The 14,701-nt window shown below is 46.1% G+C and overlaps 1 protein-coding gene across 2 annotated transcripts in view; it reads right to left on the minus strand.

Moving 5' to 3' along the window:
• The window catches only part of FAM81A (family with sequence similarity 81 member A), an 85,754-nt gene extending 73,089 nt beyond the window's left edge, over nt 1–12,665 (minus strand). Inside the window, exon 1 of one of the 2 annotated variants that reach the window (XM_070797487.1) lies at nt 12,546–12,665. The gene's annotated coding sequence lies outside the window, so the exon portion shown is untranslated. The remainder of the gene's footprint in view (nt 1–12,545) is intronic. The other variant, XM_070797488.1, reaches the window with a different exon arrangement.
• Between the last annotated feature and the right edge of the window lie 2,036 nt (nt 12,666–14,701).

Consider the following 14,701-nt stretch of genomic DNA (forward strand, 5'->3'; position numbering starts at 1 on the left):
CCAGCTACTCTTATGAATTACTACTCTGAAATGACACCCTTGATGAGACTTGGACTTGGGTAAGTCAGTCTTCTGAAATCTGAACGTCTCTGACTGTCCTAACAGGGATGACTATTTAAACCACGATGCTGAAACATGGTGATCACAACGTACTACCTATTGTGAAAGCCAGGCTTCTATGTAGGTGGCCCCCACACTCCTCACTCTCAGGAATTCATACCAGTGTAAACCCATCCCTGAGTGTGGAGGAACCTGGGACTTGCTCTTAACCAACAGACTACAGCAGAGACCAGCTGAGTGGCAATTACCTGGTCTCCACCAGCAGGTGTAGTCACCTGGGATTATGACACCAAATTATACAGGGTGTGGTTCTGCTTACTGGGAAGAGAATAACTATGTCATAATCTAACATTTAAGTCTCTTTATAGATTTCTAAATGGCTTCCTTGCTTAGAAAAATCACAAAAGGATACTGTAGAAAGAATAAGAATTTTAACAGGTTTTTTTCCCCTAACATTGGCTCTGCTGTGGCCAGTAAAAGCAAATTATGAAATAAATCTAGCTTGCTGCAAAAGATAAAAACACAAGAAATACCAATTTATCCCATCAGATTGGCAGGTGAAGTGTGAACAGGAACACAGGGGACCCTAGGGACAATGGAAACACCAGCTGGGAATGAGAGTCAGTACCATGACTTTGGAAAGCAACCTTCAAGATCTAGGAAAGCTGAAGATACACAAGCCTTATGGCCCAACAATTCCACTGCCAAGAACTGCCCCAAAAGCTTCTCACACACGTCCACAGGAGACCTTTAGAAGAATACTTAAGGCAGCACTGTCTTCTAAGAGCAAAAAAGTGGGCAGAGAGGGGAACTGAACACCCATCATTAGGCAAATGGATGGATAAACTGTGACAGTCATGAAATGAAAGAACTAGTAGCTGTGGAAAAATTGGATCAAAATGTCAAGTCCAAAATGAATGAATCTCACATACTAAGTAAAAAAGCAAGCTGAAGAAGGATATGGACACGATGATGACATTTTAAAGGCTGACATTTATGACATCATAAAGGTTTAAAATGTGCTTATTAACCTGCCAAATCTATAATATCTAAAGATGAACAAGGAAATGACCAACACCAAATCAGGGTCATATTCATCTCTCAGTGGGAGACAGAGGACTACAGGAGGCTTCAACTCAACGTATAACACTTTACTTTTTCAATTTATTTCTCATTATATCACTGAAAAAGAAAGTAGTTCCTCCTGTCCCCACCTTAGAAAAAAAACACAAATCTGTAAAGATCATGAGCTTGAAGGGAGTCAAACTGTTAGTCCTTCAAGGACATGCACAGAACTCAAACTTGCCCTGTACATTCTGGGGAGCACCAGATTAGAATTACAAGGCAATAGTAACTAATCTCCATCAAATCTCTACCCTTCATGCCTTTTTCCATACTTAATATGTGATCTCATCTAGACGTTAACATCTCTATAAACACCTATTGGTTAAATGTCCACCAATAAAAGAGTAGTAAATTAAAATGAACTGTGGTGTTGGAGAAGACTCTTGAAAGTCCCTTGAACTGCAAGGAGATCCAACCAGTCAATCCTAAAGGAACTCAGTCCTGAATATTCATTGGAAGGACTGATGCTGAAGCTTAAGCTCCAATACTTTGGCCACCTGATGTGAAGGACTAACTCACTGGAAAAGACTGATGCTGGAAAAGATTGAAGGCAGGAGGAGAAGGGGATGACAGAGGATAAGATGGTTGGATGGCATCACTGACTCGATGGACATGAGGTTGAGCAAGCTCTGGGAGTTGGTGATGGACAGGGAAGCCTGGCATGCTGCAGTCCATGGGGTTGCAAAGAGTCAGACACCACTGAGCAACTGAACTGAAATGAAAATTAAAACATGGCACATCCACTCAAAGGATATCTATAGCTATTTAAAATAATGGTTACAAAGAGTATGAAGTAACATGGAAAAGATTTACTATCTATCATGTTAGGGTTTTTTTTTTTTTAAAGAACAAGATTTGAAAATGGATTTTCAATACTATATAAAACCATAACCAGGGCCTGGAAACAGAGCTTTACTCCATGGCACCACAATTTAGGTGACCCCATAAATTTTTAAGTTCTACCTCTGCCACCTCCCTCTCCTCTACCTCTCCAAGGTGGGGCACTCGCCCAACCTGGGGCCAGGAGAGATGGATGAGTCATCAAGGACAAGACACCTACTGCCCCTCCGGGTGCATAGGCCACCCTCACCTGCCTCCATCCCTCTCCCATTGGACACCCCTGGGCCCCTCTCTGCATGCTTGCCTGCTCCTGTGACTTGGGGCTGCTTTCCCAACCCACCCCACTCTGTGCCAAATCACTAATATTGTTCTGTGGTGTGAAGAGCCCATATCTGAGCAAATGATGTGTTTTCAGTAAAAGGAAGAGGAAGAGGGCTGTGCAACTGAGGCCACAGATGATGACTTTCAAAGCCAAAGTATCCAGATTGATAAGAAAGTCAAAGAGCTTTCCATAAATTAAGACACGGTGCAGACTGGGGGAATGTCTCTGAATTATGTGCACAAATAAGCACCCCTTGTCTCCTACTTAAAGACAGGCAGTTTCCCTCTCCCAACACCTGGTCAGAATTTTGGAGAAGAAATGAGCATCTTTACTAAAATATACTGGGTTGGCATACTTTGGGAGGTAGATGCATTATGGTTATGAGGTGGATCGGGGGGAAATCTGGGTAAGTCACAAAGGATGGAATGTTATAAGGCCTTGCATGTGTGAATGCTAAGTCACTTCAATAGTCTCTGACTCTTTGCAACCCTATGGAATATAGCTCACCAGGCTCCTCTGTCCAAGGATTCTCCAGGCAAGAATACTGGAGTGGGTTGCCATACCCTCCTCCAGGGGATCTTCCCAACCAGGGATTGAACATGTGTTTCCAACACCTCCTGCATTGGCTGGTGGGTTCTTTACCGCTAGTGCCACCTGGGAAGCCCATCATAAAGCCCTACACAGCCTCTAGGATGCTGCTGCTAAGTCACTTCAGTCGTGTCCGACTCCGAGCGACCCCATGGACTGCAGCCTACCAGGCTCCTCCATCCATAGGATTTTCCTGGCAAGAGTACTGGAGTAGGGTGCCATCGTCTTCTCCCTCTAGGATGCTGGGCATTCTCATACCAAAACGTCCCTCTTTGGACACATTAGGTCAATGGCAAATGAAGCTTACCTGGCACAGCCTAACATTTTTTTCAACAGCACATTACCCCAGCAACCCAGAAATCCCTCAGCCATTCTGGAGACTGTGGCAGGGGTTCAAGTTAGAAGTCCTATTACAATAATGTTGTTTTTTTTTTTTAAATAGTGGAAAGAAATAAATCAATATATAAACAATGGCACTGGATACATTTCTATTCTACTTTTCCTTCTTTTCAAAATACTTCAATGAGTATGCTATTTTCAAGACAAAACTTTAAGTAAAAATTTATTGCATAAAAGAATGAACCAAGAGAAGACACACAAACAAAAACTGCAGAAATTGCCCATTTCTAGCTATCAAAACCAAGGAAACACACCTGATCCTGGATTTAAAAGACAAAATGGTTCAGTTAAAGTAAGTTTACTGTTCAATTTTTACTGTGGTTAAAAACATGTAAAAAAATTTACCTTAAACATTTGTAAGTTTACAACACAGTGTTAACTATTCACACAGTGCAACAGATCTCTAGAAATTTTTCATCTTCTAAAACTGAAATTCTGTATCAGCTGAACAACTCCCAGTTTGCTAATTTGCACCTGTTCCCTGTGGGCCAATGCAGGAGACTTAAAGAGACGTGGCTCAATTCCTGGGGTGGGAAGATTCCCTGGAGAAGGAAATGGCAATCCACTCCAGTATTCTTGCCTGGAGAATCCCAGGAGAGGAGCCTGGCAGGCTACAGTCCATGGGATCGCAAAGAGTTGGACACAACTGAAGTGACTTAGCACACACCTGTGGGCACCAAATGAGACTTGTGCCCAGGACCCTCATTAAAGCCCTCATGGAGCCCCTGATCACCCTTATTTCAGGCTCTGGGCTGCCCAGTAAGAGACAGCAGCACAGCGTTCCAAATGCATTAGGCTCCAGGGAGACTGTGAGATTTCCCTCCCACCCAACTATGCCACAGGGTCCCAAGACAGATATTTCCAATTGCTTTTGTGCAAATGGCCTTGATTTCACTTTGCAAGAATTCTTTCCTTTCCCCTCCACGCTAATGCATTCACCAGAATTCTGTTGAGACTGGAAAGGTGAAGCGTGGCTGTATTTCTGACCCCTGCAAAAACGAACTTCAAAATGTTCAAAGTATTTACAGTGGCCTTCTGGTCAAGTCAGGGACCACTGCATAACTGGTGGGATCCCGTAAATATGCAGCACACATGTGACTCTGGCAGGCCCAGAGGGATTCATGAGTGGAAACTGAAATCACCAGGACCCCTGGAACCCAAGGAATGGCCACAATGCTGCTCTAATCCACTCTGCACAGCTTAAAATGATGCTAACAATTTTAGGAGAACCCCTGCAAAAACAGATTGGTTTCTGTTCCCATCTATTAATAACAGCTATTTTGAAATGCTATTTAAATCTTCTATTGTTATTTGAACTTCTCCTGGATTCTGTCTCCCCAGCTGAGCTGCTGGGGGGCAGCAAAGACTACATACCCCGTGAGTCTGTAAGCCCCGGAAGCCCAGTACAGTGTCCCTACACAGACGCTGATAAACATTTCTTCATTTGCTCGTTCTTCCTTGGTAAGGCCTATGGTTCTAATTAGTTGCTGGCCCTGCCCAAGTGACACATCAATTGCTGACTCAAGGTCCCTTCCAGCTGTGAGCTCGGCAGGCTGCTTCAGGGTCCCCTGCACTGGGGACGGGCTCTCACCCATGCCCGTGCCCACACCCACACCACAAGTGTGTTCGTATTACCTTTCGGGTGTTTTAGTATGATCAACAACTATATTTGGCAACTTTTCTTTCTAGCATTAAAGAAGGCATTAGAGAAGACACATTACCGAGTGTTAAAAAGGGAATCTGCCAAAGGCACCAGCTAGAACAGAAAAAGTATTATTAAAAACCAGCGTAAACTCTCTCCCTCCTAAACCACCTCCACCTCCAATGCATCCAGGATCGAACAGAAGAAGGGAAGGCATCATGAGTCTATACTTTATACTCACACAGACACAACGCTAGTCGTGACTCTGGGGTTCTACCCGACACGAATCTCTGGCTGAAAAGCTAAAGATTGGGGATGGGAAGAAAGATCCAGCCTCCGGTCTCTGCCCTTTTCCTCACACACAGCGGGGAGGGGCTGGACTTCTCTGATGAACACAGGGGTCTGTGAGAGACTCTTTTATTTGGAGGAATGACTTGAGTTCAGCACATTAATATTATAACTATTTTAGAGAGAGTATGGGAGGCCTCCTGAGCTCTTCTAGAGATAATTAAAACCAGGGGGAAAAAAAGAAATCTGAAATAAACAAAAAACGAACTGAAGGCACCAGAGGTTTCTGAATAACATCTTCCTGGTAAAACAATTTTAAGAATTTCATAGTGCAAAAGCAACCCTACTCATTCTCTCCCACATAAACACGCCTGTTATTCCCAGCCCCACTCAGTCAAGCAGCAGAATCTTTTGCCTTCACTTCTGTAGCTACTCTGTCCAAAGACGTCATCCACACAAAAGCATTCTTAGGACAGAAAAAAGGCTGACCACAGCCAGGCAGTGAGGTACATCATGAGGAGGAATACTGTGGTTCCAGTAACCTCGACAACTCACCATCCTGCAATCAGATCCACAAATACCAATTTTGCCTTAACAGAGACTGAAAACTTCAGGTCTTTCGATGTTTATCAACCAGTATGTTCCTGGTAATTTTCTTGCTGTAGCAGAAAGATAATCAAATAAACCAATTTCAGAACTTTGCTGGCAGTCCAGTGGTTAAGACTCCATGCCTCCACTTCAAGGGCACAGGTTTGATTCCTGTTGGGAGAACTAAGATCCCACATTCTGTGTGGCAAAGAAAAAACAAAATTTCATTATCACTGATAACTACATTTTTAAATACCAAGAACTACTGATGCTTGGGAGTATGTGTGTGCTCAATCATGTCCGACTCTTTGTGACCCCATAGACTGTAGCCTGCCAGGCTTCTCTGTCCATGGGATTTCCCAGGCAAGAATACTGGACTGAGTGGCCATTTCCGGCTCCACAGGATCTCCCTTACCCAGGGGAAGAACCCGGCTCTCCTACATTGGCAGGTGGATTCTTTGCCACTGTGCCACCTGGGAAGCCTGGCCCTTGGAGGGGAGGGGGTCAAAAAAAAAAAAAAAAAAAACCCCACTGAAATACAAAGCCAAATTGTTTTATCCTTTTTCACCTGTTTTTATGTTAAAAACCCACAGAATGTCAAACGGTATCCAAGAAGTCAAAAAATAAAATCATCAAACTAGAAAGAGGGAAGAACACGGATTTATTAAGAGATAGGAATAGGCAGAAAGAGTGAAATAAGGAAGAGGAGACAGTGAAGGGAGTGTGGAGGGAGAAAGGCAGTGCTGACGGGAGCAGGGGAGAAGGCCAGACAATGGGGAGGAGAGAACAGGTGGTTCCAGGGCTCGAGGGAGGATGTGAGCCTGAGAAACTGCTCCTCACACATTCAGCTGCTCACTTGGGGTGTGAAGAAATCGATGGGCCATTTTTAATATGCTAGTAGGTTTCTCTACTCTTTTTCAAGCCAATCTGCCCTCTCTTTGTCTTGACACGTAGATGCGAAGTTAAGATGTCATCGGGAGAGAATCATTTACTCCACTTACAACATGGAAATACCTTTCTGAATTACGTATCATTTTGCTAAGAGGCCTTATTTTGAGCCCACACCCACCTGACTCCTGGAGTAAAGCACAGGTTTCACACCCACCACCATGTACCACATGGCAGATAACTCTAAGGTCAGCCTGCGCCTTTGCTTAATGATTTTAATCAAGTCAGTTAGTCCAGTCAACAAATACTCATTGAGCCTCTGCAGTGCTGAATAAGACACAGCCCCCGCACTCAAGAGCTTCGCTTCAACAGGGAACTAGAACAGACAAGCCACCGTGCAGGAGTGAAGAGACTCTCACTAGCTGAGGGGTGGGGCTGCCTCCAGGCAAGAGGCAGGATGGGTTTGAACTGGGCCAGCCAGAAGTGCAGTTGAGAATCAGGCATGTGAGTGGGATATTCAAAGAGGTGGGTCAAGTAAAGGCTGGACAGGTTGAGAAAAGGTGGAGGGAGGACAGAGCAGAGGACATACTGACTGCTGAAAACTGCCATGTACAGGGGCTCCTGGTGGTAAGCCACGATAAACAGTTACCAGGACCACGTACAGAGGCCTTGACTCCACAACAGGACAGAAAGGAGGAATGGAAAGGAAGGGACGTCCTAAGGGAGACGGTGCAGGGAGCACTGCAACACTCAGCAACCGGTTGGATGTAGGGGTGTGAAGAGTAGCAAAGTCAGAATAACCCAAGAGAGCAAAAGCAGGTCCCAGAGAGCATAAAACAGCATGTAAATCGTGTCAGTGCACCAAGAGGGAGATGGGATCTCCCTTTAGGAGGCTTCCCTAATGATGGATAACCTGGATCTACCCCAAGAGAACTCCAAACCCAAGTTAAAGGGTATTCTACAAAACCACCAGCCTCGCCCTTCCTAAGTGCTGAGATCATGGAAGACAAGAGAATGACTGAGGACTTTCCAGAATAAAGGCAGTGAACAAGGCAACTAGAAAAGCACAAGGTCTGGAATGGATCCTGGACAAGTAGGAGGCTTTTGTGTTTTGTTTTGTTTTTTTTTAAGATTTTTCCCCTTCTTTTGCTCTAAAACATGTTACTAGGACTTTTGGTGACACTTGAATAAGGTCTATAGAATAGATAACAGTACCAATAGAATCGATGTTAATGTACTGATTCTGCTGCTTGTTATATCAGAAAATGTCTCTCTTTTAAGGAACTATACACTGACATACTGGAGAGGGAGGTAAAGGGGCATCATGTCTATAACTTACTCTGAAGTTTCAGGAAAAATGACAAATATATATGTGCGAGTCTGTGCATGATGTGTGCGTGTGTGTGTGTAGAGAGAGAGTGAATGTGTGAGAAAGAAAAAGCAAGTGTGGTAAACAGTTATATTTATAGAATTTGGATGAAAAGTATACAGGAATTATTTAAATCATTCTTGCAACTTTTCTGTAAATCTGAATTATTTCAAAATAAAAAGTTAAAAAGGGAAAAAAGATTAAGGAAGCTAGGAGGAAGAGCTCTTTAGAGACAAAATAGCTGGGTTTCTGGGTGTTATATTCTGAATGGGGCTTCCCTGGCAGCTCAGTGGTAAAGAATCCACCTGCCAATGCAGGAGACACGGGTTCGATCCCTGATCTGGGAAGATTCCACATGCCGCGGGCAATTAAGACTGTGCACCACAACTCCTGAGCCCGTGCTCTAGAGTCTGAGAGCCACAACTGCTGAAGTCCACACGCCCTAGAGCCTGTTGCTCCACAACAAGAGTAGCCACCACAATGAGAAGCCCATGCACCGCAGCTAGAGAGTAGCCCTCGATCTCCGCAACCTGGGAAAAGATCATGCAGCGAGGAAGAACCAGCACAGCTAAAAATAAATAAATGAAATTCTTTTTAAAAAATTCTGAATGAAATTCAGAAGGCATGGCTGGAAATGGAAGTCTGAAGGCATCTGGGGGAGCTGAGCAAAATCTGGCTAAAAGCGGAGCTCGAAGGCTGGGACGAAGGAGGGACCAAAGAAATTAGAGAAAGGGAATAACAAATGGAGCAAGTTCCCAAAAGAGGCAGAAGAAACAGGCAGAGTCCACAGGGTACAGCATGCAGAGCGCTCAAGTTAATCTTGGGTAAGGGCCTGACAGACATTTTCTTCCTCGGATGAAGAAAATAAAGAAGGTCAAAGAAGAATTAAGAAAGAATGTTTAAGGACTTCCCCGGTGGTCCAGCAGCTAAGACTTCAAGCTCCCAGTGCAGGGGGCTCAGCTCAGGGAACTAAATCCCACATGCCTCAATTAAAAGATCCTGCATGCTTCACTAAGACCTGATGCAGCCAAATAAATAACTAATATATATATATTTAAAAAAAAAAACGCTTGGGGTAGTGAAGAGGGTACAGTGGAAACTTACATTAAAGCAAAGGGCAGTTAGCTCCAATGTAAACATCCTTAATCTCATCAATAAAAAAAAAAAAAAGAAGGAAATTGACTGGATGTTTAAGGAATGGAAAAGTTTGGCATCACCTCTAAAGAAATGCAGCTTGGATTTCATAAAAGATGGATTTCTTTTTTAACAGAAAAGTAAGACCTAGTGAAATTAGAGCTCGCATAAATCTGCAGCGGAACCAGTGGACAGGTCTTTGTGATAACTTGGCAGATAACATGGCAGACTGGGAGAAGAAAAAGCAGATGTTGAGGGTGATTTTGGACTGACGACTGGAATATGAGAAGCCCAACATGTTAAGACAAAGGATTTGGGATTCCAGACCAAACCAAAATGGCTGGATAGTATATCCTCCAAATAGAGAAAGAGAGCCATAAAAGGATTGGAACACCAAGTGACTAAGGGACCAGAGTCCTCAGTGATGGTTAGTCTGGTGTAGTAGGTGGGAAAAATCAGCCAAGAAAACTGACATCCAGATCTTGAAGGTGGAAAAAATCCCCATGACTACACAAGTCCAAGAAGTGAGGCATTGATGTGGAAACTAAGGCCACAGGAGTTGATAGGAATGACCTTCAAGAACTCAGTGAATTAATAGAACCTCAACATAAACACCAAAATCATCCGCAAGAGACAAGGTAGAAAAGAGAACCAAGTTAGTTAATCATGTTTGTTTGTTAATTTTTTTTGTAGCATCAAATGAAATGATTCTGTCGACTTAGAAAAAATGTACAATGTGAGAGTTTCGAGTTAAGTTTTATTTGGCACAGAAAGAGGACTGCAGCCAGCAGGGCAGCACCTCAGATAGCTTTGAGAAACTATTCCAAAGAGGTAGTAGGAGAAGGTCAATATATGTGACTTTGGTGAAGCGTCCCTGGGGGTTCAGAAGGTAAAGCATCTGCCTGCAATGCGGGAAGACCCGGGTTCGATCCCTAGGTCGGGAAGATCACTTGGAGAAGGAAATGGCAACCCACTCCAGTATTCTTGCTTGAAGAATCCCATGAACAGAGGAGTTTTGCAGGCTACAGTCCATGGGGTCACAAAGAGTTGGACCCGATGAGCAACTGGCACATCAGTTCACTTTTTGGAAAAGGAGGAGTTCACACAAACAAGAACTTATCTTTGCAAAGGTTTTCTGCTAGTCACAAGGAACTGATGTCACCATGAAGGGATACGAGGAGATGCAAGGATTGGATTCATAAAATCAGTTCCTGAAAATATCTGAAGACCTGTTCTGCCAGTTTTCCCAAAGCACAGACTGCCTCATTCCTGTTCTCCAACCCCCACTCCCACCAGCTCCAAGAACTCCAGTGTTCTTGCTTTGAGAATCCCAGGGATGGGGGAGCCTGGTGGGCTGCCGTCTATGGGGTCGCACAGAGTCGGACACGACTGAAGCGACTTAGCAGCAGCAGCAGCAGCAACCTTGATGATTCTAATGCGGTATGTTTGGGAGAGTCTGAAGCGCCATGTTTTTCAAAGTGCTCCAGGTGATTCTGAAGAGCCACTAGGTTGGGCAAGCACTGTCTCAGACAATGAGAAGGAGGGTTTGAAGCACAAGCAGATGGCAAGAACTGTAGAGAAGACTGTTAGGGATGGGTTAATGGTTTGGAGGCGGCACTAGGAAGCGAGTGCACCAGTGAGATGAGAGAGGGATGTTCTGAGGGAACTTGTTCACTCAGCCTCTGGAGCTAGGGAAGGGACAGGAGATGGACTCAGCTGCAGCAAAATGACCACAAAGGCAAGTGGCTGCAGGAGGTACAAAAACAAGAGACTGAAAGGCAGGCTGGAGCACACAGGCGAGCAGCCTACAGGACAGGAGGCTGAATAGTTTGTTACTAAGGGATCCAAGGGTAATGAGGTGTGATTCATTAAAGGATTCCTAGGGCTTAGTGGCGGTATTCTTGGGCAGTAATGATTTGGTATCTGAATGTTATCAGATTTCTAATATGTAAACCATTTAAGATTATTAAACCTTCAGGTAAACAAGTTTGCAGAAGCTTATTCATTAACATTGAAAAATGTGTCTTCCCAAACCACATTTTTATACAGATGAAATCACACTGGAAGGAGTATCAAGGTTTGCTTTGGAGCAGAAAGCCGGACAGAGCATTGCCTCCCTTCCCTCTCCCAGGAAGAGAGAAATTCATGAACTGAGAATATAGAAACGGGCCGCAGACAACGTCAAGGACAGAAGAGGTGATACAACTGACTGAGTCTCAGAAGCACTACTACCCACCCACCCCCCACATACCCCAGTGGGCAAATGCTTAGGGAGGTTTCTCAGTAAAAGCTGAGTTACCTTCACAGACCCAACTCATTTAAAGAACAAGCAGCAAACGTTCATCCCTGCTTCTCAGAGAGCTGCACTTTCGTGGATTCAAATCATTCGAGCATTATTTCTGCTTACTCCTATGAAATAATTTCTGACACTGACACACAGACTTTAAGATGAGGGCGTGAGCGCAGCCACACAAGCACGCGCGCGCACACACACAACCTCGTGCATACTGAAGAAATGACTCACTTAATTTGCTGCTGCCTGCCACTATTGGGTTTTGATTCTACCTGTTCAAATACAAACTTTCCTATTAGATTAACTACAGGAAACAAGAACCTAGGAGCTTTAACCCTGATTTTCTTCACGACTTTAGAGCACCCAAGAGGCTACCTGTGCATCATGAGAAACCACTCTCTAATCAAGCCACTGCTTTCTCTCCACAATCTTTCACAAAACGATAACATACCTTACCACTTTGAGAGCAAATTAATGGAAACTCCTGGTAGTGGCTAAGGCTTGTATGTCCGGCACCTGCAGTACTTGGGGGACCCTTCTCAGCTCAGTACCATGGCAGCACCCCGGAACTGCAAAGAACCCGAGCCCCTCCTTTTAAAGATGAGAGAAGGGTGGGGAGGGGGCAGAGAGATGAATCCACCGAAGGTCACTCAGCTCTGAGTAGCGGGACAGCTGACTGGGAACACTGCCCCCTGGCAATGTGTGCTCCACCCCAGCTCCCCCAAACAGTCCCTCGGGGCTTCTGCTGGTGTGCCAGCATGCAACCTCCCCCGGCCCCCGCAAAAATGCAATGCCAGTCGTGCTCGATGCCCAACTTCATCCCTTCGCGTCAGCATGCAGTTAACCCTCTCGCCGGCAGCAAGTCACATGGGCCACACTCAGCTCTCTCTCCCCTAAGCCTGGCCCACCTCACCCCGGGGGCCGTCCCAAGGTCACCGGCTGGCCCCGGGCGCTCCCGCCACGGGGGACGGGAGGAGGCCGGGGCGGGGATCCGGGACGCCGCACTCACCGGCGCGGGGGGCGGGCGCGCCGCGGCTGCCCATGTCCTCGCCGGCGCGGCTGGGTGCGGCGGCCGCTGGCGCGGGCTGTGCGGGGCGCCCGGCTGCGGGCCCGCGCCGCGGGGAGCGCCGTCCAATCAGCGCGCGCCTGCCGCCTGGCCCGGCGCGCGGCCCGGCCGGGTTCGCGGCTCCCGGGGGGCGCGAGCCGCCGCGCGCCGCCCGAGCGGCTTCCGGGCGCGTTGCCTGGACGCGGTTGCCGTGGCAGCCCGAGCTGGAGGCTTTCCCCGCGCCCGCGCCCGGCCCCGCGGCGCCGCCCCTCCTCCCTCCTCGTTCCCACACCCAAAATAGCCTCTCCTCCGGCTGCTGTTTCCCACCCAGCTCGCAGCCCAGCGACTCCGAGTCGGCGGGCGGGGATTTCGCTTATTGGAAAATAAATCCTGTTGTAGGGCTGCTTGATTTGAAGGCAGAGGTGTTGAAATGGTGCCTGATTAAGATAATAGCCGTGGTGGCTGCACTGTAATTCTCTTCAGAGCCCTCACGTCCCTTTACCAAACCTCTTTCCCACAACCAAGCGTTATTATCTCCCCCCACCCTCTTTCTTCCACATTGGGGAGAAGTTATTTTACGAGGCCACTGTCTGGGAAACAGCTTGTGCGTTGACGCCCCACCTGTGCAGGGGAGCTAAGTAACCCTCGAGGCGGCCAAGTGACATCTTAATGAATCACCTTGACACTCGCCACTGGGACCAGGGGTGGTGTCTCATTGCAGCAGACGCGAGCGCAAAAAAGATCTGTCACCACCCGACTTCTTCACCTCCCTTCCTCCTCCTTTCTACCTCATCTCCTTCCCAGAGCGTCCTAACTCTTTCCACCTTCCTCTCAATGTGGATTCTGAGAAGGATGCACAAGCCGATCCACTCAGAATTTTGCTTCCTGTCTGTGGGCGGGATGTAGCAGAGTTGGGGACCCCCACCTATGCCCGCCTCGCCACCTCCGGTTCACCTCTCTTTCGCGTCGCTAGTATTTACCCAGTACAGGTGTTCCTAACCGTCTACCCCACCAGTCGCAGCCTCTCCAATCCAGGGAAAGGAGTAGGACTTGGCAGACAGACCCTGGGCTGTGGAGTCAGGCTGGGCTATTATGGAATCCTCTCTCCAGCAGTGATTTCTGTGTGGTCTTTGATATTCCGTTTCCTTACGTATAAAACGGAATAATACCCCCATAAAGGGTTAATGCATCCATAACGTTCAGGGAACAATGTTTATTGGATGCTTGTCAAATGCTGGAAACTGTGCTTAGTTAGCCCTAATACATAATGGTGAAGAAGAAAAAGAAACAGATTTCTGTTCTCATAGAGCCTACAGCAAGAGACACACCAGTCAAATAACAACAGACACCCTTGAAACTGCCATTGCCATAAGGAGAGTGCATGACCTTGAGACCTGTGGTGCGAAGATCTGACCTAGGAGCATCCCTTTAGCTCAGTGATTATTCTTCCCTTTTTTCCCTTTGATTCCCACTGTTTGGCACATGGTATGCACTCAGGAAATACATATGGAATTCAATGCTATGTCATGGTCATAACAGTATCACGCAGTTTCGCACTAAGTTTTTGCCACTGAAAATATATTTGAAACATACATAACTGGCTGCTATGTCTGGAAAGATGTGCAGGTCTTATCAGAAAGTACTCATTCAAACCCAGAGCCCATCATGAAGAGTCTCAAGAAAGGTTCAAAGTGTTTCTTGCCTATCCACATGGGGTTACCGTAGTAAGGTGTGCATCTCAGATGAGCACATGAAAGTCCTCTTTGCCTCATCCCTCTCCCCTTACTGTTCCACTCTCTGCTCTGGTCCCAGCTCCATTCTACCACTTCCCCTTGATACAGAGCTGCAGGACACCCATTCCTGACTTCCTGGGAGAGCAGCTGCATCCTTAAAATCCTCAGAGTAGAGCATCTATAAAACAGAGAAAACTCTCTCTTGTACTTCTGCTGCCTTTGAAGCATAACTGTTTGCTGTATTTGCCACAAGACTCCATCACTCTCAAGGGTAGAGAAGAAGAGGACCTGGTGAGTGAGGGCCCTTGCTACATATATACACCATTTTATTCTGACTTTTAAAAAATCATATCAAATAGCATAAATAGAATCCAAAATTTTAAAAGA

Source organism: Bos indicus, chromosome 10, assembly GCF_029378745.1.
Source record: "Bos indicus isolate NIAB-ARS_2022 breed Sahiwal x Tharparkar chromosome 10, NIAB-ARS_B.indTharparkar_mat_pri_1.0, whole genome shotgun sequence".
Taxonomy (NCBI): domain Eukaryota; kingdom Metazoa; phylum Chordata; class Mammalia; order Artiodactyla; family Bovidae; genus Bos; species Bos indicus.